Raw genomic sequence first — 6,683 nt, 5'->3', positions numbered from 1 at the left:
TGAATCTGTCCTAGTATAAGACTGTCTAGTCTACTCTACACCTCCTATTAGTTGGCTTACTTTTCAGTTTTTTAGTGAAAAATACAACAGAATTCTGTCGTCGACAGATTAATAAATCTCTCCCAATAGATATACACATACAATATATACACAGCATTTACGCCAAATGCACATCATACATACACACATACATCATACATATAATATACAATGCATCCCATACACACACATACTGTATACCATATACACATATATACTGTATATACACACCATATACAACATACTGTATATAGAACATATAAAAATTATATATACACATTAACAGTATATACACAGCATATACATATAGCATATATACATCACATATACACACAGGCCCGGCGCCACCACCCAGCTAACCTGGGCAAGTGCCGGGGCCCCCGGGGTACTGGAGGGGCCCACTCGGGCCCTCGGGTCAGCAGGACATCCTCCGGACACAGATCATGATGAGAGCATTTGCAGTCACTGCTTTCCCCGGAGGCTGAAGGCTGAAGGACCTTTGATGACGTCATGGTCACATGACCTGCCGGGGAAAGCAGTGACCACACAGAGAGAGCTGCATCAGGTAAGGGGGAGAACATGGGGGGCTGTGTGTATACAGGAGGTGGTGGGGCAGTGTGTATACAGGAGGTGGAGGGGGGGCAGTGTGTATACAGGAGGTGGAGGGGGGGGCAGTGTGTATACAGGAAATGGAGGGGGGGCTGTGTGTATACAGGAGGGGGGCAGTGTGTATACAGGAGGGGGGGGCAGTGTGTATACAGGAGGGGGGGCAGTGTGTATACAAGGGGGGCAGTGTGTATACAGGAGGGGGTGGGCAGTGTGTATAAAGGGGGCAGTGTGTATACAGGTGTCGGGGGCAGTGTGTATACAGGGGTAGGGGGTGGCAGTGTGTCCACGTGGGGGAGGGGGGGGCAGTGTAACTACTGGAGGGCGGCCCATAAAGGGGCCCACTAGGGCTCTGTCGACAGGGGCCCACTAAAACCTGGAGCCGGCCCTGTATACACACATATGGCATATGCACACCATGTACACATCATACATACACACATACAGTATATACACACATCTACACACGTATGCAACATCATATGTACAGACATACAGAACATATATACACACATACAGCATGTACACATCATATACATACAGCGCATACACAGGTTTGAATGCCTGCAATCTGGTGTACAAGTGTTGAAATAGTTCTTATTACTGGCCCAGCCCCCTTTTGCAACTCCACATCCATTTGCTTGGGAATGGGATTGGGCAGCTGGGAGTAGTGTAGGCATAAGCTATAGCCTACGCCCATTCAGCAGCAGTGCTGCCACCCAGTGAATTTATTTTTTTGGACTTTTCTTTGTGCCGTAACAGAAAGGATCTTTCATAAAAAGTGCAGACAGATTTCAAAGTATATACCGTATATTCCGGCGTATAAGACGACTTTTGAAGACAGAAAAATCTTCTGTCTTCTCTGGGGTCGTCTTATACGCCGGTAATCCCGACCGCCCGCCGTGTATTCACGGCGGCGGTCGGGTCGCGCTGCATGGAGAGGGCTCATGGGCTGAGCCCTCTCCATAGCCGGTAAGTCTTTGCTGCATATTGCAGCAAAGGCTTACCGGTAACAACCGCGATCGGTGCTAGCTGGGTGTTGGCTGCCGGCAGCCTCAAACAGTGGCGTACCGATCGCGGTACCGAGGCCCGCACCTGACCCCTGTGCTGCGCTGATAACTCGGCGCAGCACAGCGGGCAGATGTTTTAAATTGTGAGAGCCGCGGGCCTTTCCCTTACAGCGCATGGGCTGTTCTGCATCTGGTCCGTGCGCTGGATCAGGAGGGCCTGGAGCTGTCACAATTGAAAATCCGCCCACCTTCCCACCCACCTCATCCATCGACGCCGGCACAGGCTTAATGACGCGCCTGCCTGCGCCGGGTCTGCTGAGGTCTATGACCCGGCACCTGACCTGGCAGACGCGTCATCAGCCGTCGCCTGCGCCGATCTTTAGAAGAGAGAGCGGAATACCTAGGTAAGAGTTTTATTTTTCATTTTGTTAAATCTATGGGGCCCTGTTTCTATTTGGGGGTGGAGGCATAGGGGAAAGTTAGGAAATGGCTATTTGGGGGGGATATTACCTATGGGGGACATTAATCACGGCTACTGCTGGAGGGACATTGATTATGGCTAATGGTGGGGGGGACATTAATCATGGCTACTGCTAGGGGGGACATTAATCACGGCTACTGCTGGGGGTGGGGACATTCATTATAGCTACTGCTGGGGGTGGGGACATTAATCATGGCTACTGCTGGGGTGGACATTGATTATGGCTACTGCTGGGGTGGACATTGATTATGGCTACTGGTGAGGGGGGGGCATTAATCATGGCTACTGTTGAGCGGGGGACATTAATCATGGCTACTGGTGGGGGGGACATTAATTATGGCTACTGGTGAGGGGGGGACATTAATTATGGCTACTGGTGAGGGGGGGACATTAATTATGGCTACTGGTGGGTGGGGGCATTAATTATGGCTACTGGTAGATGGGGGACATTAATTATGGCTACTGGTGAAGAGGGACATTAATTATAGCTACTGGTGGATGGTGTTCAATGTTTTTATGCATACCGGCGGGGGAGCCCTGTCGGGAATTTTGCCCTGGGGCCCAGAGGACTCTAGTTACGCCACTGCTCAAAAAGATCTTACCTGGGATCGCCGCTCCCCGTTCACCAAAGTATAAAGAAGTTGGCAAAATCAAAAAAAAATTTTTTGTACAGGAGGTTTTCATTTTTGTATATGTATGATAACATTCAAAAACCTATACAAATTTGGTATCCCCTTAATCGTACCGACCCAAAGAATAAAGTAGACATTTCATTTGGGGCGCTCAGTGAAAGACGTAATATCCAAGCCCACAAGAAAATGGCGCAAATGTGTTTTTTCCGCTTCTGAGTACATGGCATGGAATATTTAATAAAATAAAAATTTAAGGTACTGTATGGTAACATTTACAGTAAAATGGACGATGGTAATGTTGTTGTTGTATGCCTTATGTTTATGAGCGACAGTTTTCCTGCTATATACCTGCATGTCATAAGAATTTAAATTAAAAAAAGGACCATGTTAAATTCAAATCTGTTTTTTTTTAAATTTTTACCGGTGTTTTGTATGTGTTGGAAAAGGGGTAGTCTTATACGGCGAATATATCTTAAATAGAGATGAGCGAACATGCTCGTCCGAGCTTGATGCTCGGTCGAGCATTAGGGTACTCGAAACTGCTCGTTACTCGGACGAATACTTCGCCCGCTCGAGAAAATGGCAGCTCCCGCCGTTTTGCTTTTTGGCGGCCAGAAACAGAGCCAATCACAAGCCAGGAGACTCTGCACTCCACCCAGCATGACGTGGTACCCTTACACGTCGATAGCAGTGGTTGGCTGGCCAGATCAGGTGACCCTGGGATAGACTAGCCGCTGGCCGCGCTGCTCGGATCATTCTGTCTCTGGATGCCGCTAGGGAGAGAGGTGCTGCTGGTCAGGGAAAGCGTTAGGGTGTTCTATTAGCTTACTGTTAGGCAGGAGTGATTCTCAAAGAACCCAACAGCCCTTCTTAGGGCTACAATAACGTTCTACTTTTTTTATTTTAATTTGCATCTTTTACCATTTTGTGAGGAATTAGCAGGGGGACTTGCTACCGTTGTGTTTAGCTCTTAGTGGCACACATATCCATAGCAAAGACCGAAGTGGGAAAATTCAGTAGGGGTTGGATTTCTATTAGGCAATAACTCAGTGTCATCTCATCTGGCATAGTACTGTGCTTCCTTTGATACTTGGCTAGAAAATAGCCATAGGAGAATACAAACAGCTTCTTGAAGCCTACAGTAGCGTTCTATATATTTGATTTCTGGTTGATCTGCTGGTGGCTGTAGTTTCTGCAGTGCATGTACTTGCCAATTCTGAGCAATATGTAGTGAGACTTGCGACCGCTGTGTTCTGCGCTTAGTGGCGCACATATCCATAGCAAAGGCCGAAGTGGCAAAATTCAGTAGGGGTTGGATTTCTATTAGGCAATAACTCAGTGTCATCTCATCTGGCATAGTAGTGTGCTTCCTTTGATACTTGGCTAGAAAATAGCCATAGGAGAATACAAACAGCTTCTTGAAGCCTACAGTAGCGTTCTATATATTTGATTTCTGGTTGATCTGCTGGTGGCTGTAGTTTCTGCAGTGCATGTACTTGCCAATTCTGAGCAATTTGTAGTGAGACTTGCGACCGCTGTGTTCTGCGCTTAGTGGCGCACATATCCATAGCAAAGGCCGAAGTGGCAAAATTCAGTAGGGGTTGGATTTCTATTAGGCAATAACTCAGTGTCATCTCATCTGGCATAGTAGTGTGCTTCCTTTGATACTTGGCTAGAAAATAGCCAGAGGAGAATACAAACAGCTTCTTGAAGCCTACAGTAGCGTTCTATATATTTGATTTCTGGTTGATCTGCTGGTGGCTGTAGTTTCTGCAGTGCATGTACTTGCCAATTCTGAGCAATTTGTAGTGAGACTTGCGACCGCTGTGTTCTGCGCTTAGTGGCGCACATATCCATAGCAAAGGCCGAAGTGGCAAAATTCAGTAGGGGTTGGATTTCTATTAGGCAATAACTCAGTGTCATCTCATCTGGCATAGTAGTGTGCTTCCTTTGATACTTGGCTAGAAAATAGCCAGAGGAGAATACAAACAGCTTCTTGAAGCCTACAGTAGCATTCTATATATTTGATTTCTGGTTGATCTGCTGGTGGCTGTAGTTTCTGCAGTGCATGTACTTGCCAATTCTGAGCAATTTGTAGTGAGACTTGCGACCGCTGTGTTCTGCGCTTAGTGGCGCACATATCCATAGCAAAGGCCGAAGTGGCAAAATTCAGTAGGGGTTGGATTTCTATTAGGCAATAACTCAGTGTCATCTCATCTGGCATAGTAGTGTGCTTCCTTTGATACTTGGCTAGAAAATAGCCATAGCAATAGGATAGGATTGCTTGGTTTTAAAAACTCAAAAAAAAACAAAAAACACAAAAAAAAAAAAAAAACACAAAAAAACACCAAAAAAAACAAAAAGAAGTAAAAAAAAAAAAAAAGTTATAACTCTCATTTTAAAAATGTTTAACCCGAGGGCTAGGGGTAGAGGACGAGGGCGGGGACGTGGGCGTCCAACTACTGCAGGGGTCAGAGGCCGTGGTCCTGGGCGGGGTGAGACACCACCTGCTGATGAGGGAGCAGGGGAACGCCGCAGAGCTACACTCCCTAGGTTCATGTCTGAAGTTACTGGGACTCGTGGTAGAGCACTGTTGAGGCCAGAACAGTGCGAACAGGTGATGTCGTGGATTGCTGACAATGCTTCGAGCAATTTGTCCACCACCAGTCAGTCTTCCACGCAGTCCACCCATGTCACCGAAATCCCCACTCCTCCAGCTCCTGCACCTCAGCCTCCTCCCCCCCAGTCTGCCCCCTCCCAGGAAAATTTGGCATTTGAACCGGCATACTCTGAGGAACTGTTTTCTGGACCCTTCCCACAGTCACAAACCACTTGTCCGGTTGCTGCTGAGCAATTTTCCGATGCCCAGGTTTTCCACCAGTCACAGTCTGTGGGTGATGATGACCTTCTTGACGTAGTGGAAGTGTGTAAAGAGGTGTCCGACGATGAGGAGACACGGTTGTCAGACAGTGGGGAAGTTGTTGTCAGGGCAGGAAGTCCGAGGGGGGAGCAGACTGAGGGATCGGAGGATGATGAGGTGACAGACCCAAGCTGGGTTGAGAGGCCGGGTGAACACAGTGCTTCTGAGACGGAGGAGAGTCCTCGACCTGAACAGGTTGGAAGAGGCAGTGGTGGGGCCAGACGGAGAGGCAGGGCCAGAGCTGGTGCATCAGCGCCACTGTCAACTAGTGAAGCTCCCGTGGTGAGGGCTCTTGCGGCGAGGGCTAGATCTTCAGAAGTGTGGAGGTTCTTTAAGGAAACACCGGATGACCGACGGACTGTGGTGTGCAACATTTGCCAAACCAGGCTCAGCAGGGGTTCCACCACTACTAGCTTAACTACCACCAGTATGCGCAGGCATATGAATGCTAAGCACCCCACTCAGTGGCAACAAGCCCGTTCACCTCCGGCCGTGCACACCACTGCTCCTTCCCCTGTGTCAGCTGCTAGTCAGCCCCCTGCCCAGGACCCTGGCACAAAAACCCCATCGTCGCCTCCACGATCCTCCACAGCATCCACCAGCGTTCAGCTCTCCATACCCCAGACGCTGGAGCGGAAACGCAAATATAGTGCAACCCACCCGCACGCCCAAGCCCTTAATGTGCACATCTCCAGATTGCTTAGCCTGGAGATGCTGCCCTATAGGCTAGTAGAGACCGAGGCCTTTCGCAACCTCTTGGCGGCGGCCGCCCCTCGGTATTCGGTCCCCAGCCGCCACTACTTTTCCCGATGTGCCGTCCCAGCCCTGCACCAGCACGTGTCAGACAACATCATCCGTGCCCTGACCAACGCCGTTTCTGACAAGGTCCACCTGACCACGGACACGTGGACGAGTGCTGCCGGGCAGGGCCACTATATATCGCTGACGGCACATTGGGTTAACTTGGTGGAGGCTGGGACCGAGTCTGACCCTGG

This window comes from Engystomops pustulosus, chromosome 2 (assembly GCF_040894005.1).
Source record: "Engystomops pustulosus chromosome 2, aEngPut4.maternal, whole genome shotgun sequence".
NCBI lineage: Eukaryota > Metazoa > Chordata > Amphibia > Anura > Leptodactylidae > Engystomops > Engystomops pustulosus.
This window is presented reverse-complemented; position numbering follows the sequence as displayed.